Genomic DNA, 2,071 nt, shown 5'->3' with positions numbered 1-2,071 from the left:
CACCAAGACTGTGGCATGTATATGTCCATGACTTCTTTTGCGCAAAACGTACACGGACACAAGGAAAAAAAGAGGCAGACAACACAGGCGCAAACTCACAACTGATTTATTTTGAACAACGAACTGTACTTTTATCTTCACGTATAACAAACGCCCTCCACCGTTGGACCCAGGAACACACGGAAAAAACTAAAGAAAACCTATTCAGCGCTACGTCATGATAAGAAGCAAAAACCTTTTTTTGTTCACGCATTTGTAGACGGATTGTTGCACGTGCCTTTCAAGAAGTCGAATTCTTTATCAGACATTGTGACAGAAGCTTGGCTAACGCACTTTTCTCCCATGTTTCTTATATGGAAAGCTTCAATCAACTCCCTGTTAATTTTTTTCCTGTGAGTTGACAGAATCTTTGTGTCTGTAAACATTGGTGCGCACCCACAGGACCTGCAGTGATCCACCAGATGTGTTCGTCCTGAACTACGTAATGCAGAGTCATGCTCCCTCAACCTGGTGTTTATGCATCTTCCAGATTGCCCAACATAAGATCTGCCACAGCTGAACGGAATCTGGTATACCACTGCTGTTTTGCAAGACCTGTAATGGTGGCTGTGTTTCATCTGGCAGCTGTTCTTACTCTGCGTAGTGCCGGACTCCACCATCTTTCGGAGTCGTGGGCACAACTTTGACAGCTTGTTGGGTGCTGTAAACACCGAGGTTACACCGTATCTCGCTGCTACATTCTTCAAGCCATGGGACAACCTATGAACATATGGGAGAACTGCAAGCTTCCTTTTTTCATTTTGTAACCTTCTGGGAATTCTTTCCGTGCCTTTTATCACTGGGATGAGTTTTTTGCACATAGTGTTCAGCAAATGGCTGGGTACCCAGCTGCCCTGAGCCTGCTTAGCTGGTCCTGAAAGCTGGAACCAACCTCGTGTACGCATGACCGGAACAACGAAGATCTTAAGCATGAGGATGCTATCGCATTTTTTATTACTTTTGAGTGACTAGACGCGAAATTTAGCAGTGGTTTCTTGGCTCGTGGACTATACCGCCAACACACGTGATCTGCCTTAAAGAGCAACTTGATGTCCAAAAACTGTAGCGACTTGTCTTGTGCTAATTCTAATGTGAACTTCAGCCCACAGGAATTCTCTCTAAAAACCTTGAGAACATTGATGACGTTCTGGTTGTAGTTATCTTCATGTACGAGTACAAGATAGTCGTCAACATACCGGAAAATGTGTTCCGCGGTCCCTGCTAGACTATGTGACACTTTTCTATCGACGCGACTGAGGAAAATGTCGCTTAGGATGGGTGCTACAGCAGACCCAATACACACACCAGCCTTCTGCACAAATAGGTCCTTGCCAACGCCAACAACTGTGGACTGTAAATAGACCATGAGCAGTTCCAGAAATGCCTCCACTGATAATCCGCACCTTGACCGGAAGTCCAACTCGTCGTTGTGTTGCGTGATGCACACTTTCACGCTCTCCATTAGTTCATTGTGTGGAAGCGAATAGTAGAGGTCTTCCACGTCAACACTCGCCGCACACAGGCGAGAAGGGTTATCGTTGCGAAGGAAGGCAACCAGGGCTTGCGAGTTGCGGATTCGGTAGGGGTCATTAATATTGTTGTCCCATGGCTTGAAGAATGTAGCAGCGAGATACGGTGTAACCTCGGTGTTTACAGCACCCAACAAGCTGTCAAAGTTGTGCCCACGACTCCGAAAGATGGTGGAGTCCGGCACTACGCAGAGTAAGAACAGCTGCCAGATGAAACACAGCCACCATTACAGGTCTTGCAAAACAGCAGTGGTATACCAGATTCCGTTCAGCTGTGGCAGATCTTATGTTGGGCAATCTGGAAGATGCATAAACACCAGGTTGAGGGAGCATGACTCTGCATTACGTAGTTCAGGACGAACACATCTGGTGGATCACTGCAGGTCCTGTGGGTGCGCACCAATGTTTACAGACACAAAGATTCTGTCAACTCACAGGAAAAAAATTAACAGGGAGTTGATTAAAGCTTTCCATATAAGAAACATGGGAGAAAAGTGCGTTAG

Source organism: Rhipicephalus sanguineus, chromosome 7, assembly GCF_013339695.2.
Source record: "Rhipicephalus sanguineus isolate Rsan-2018 chromosome 7, BIME_Rsan_1.4, whole genome shotgun sequence".
Taxonomy (NCBI): Eukaryota; Metazoa; Arthropoda; class Arachnida; order Ixodida; family Ixodidae; genus Rhipicephalus; species Rhipicephalus sanguineus.
This window is presented reverse-complemented; position numbering follows the sequence as displayed.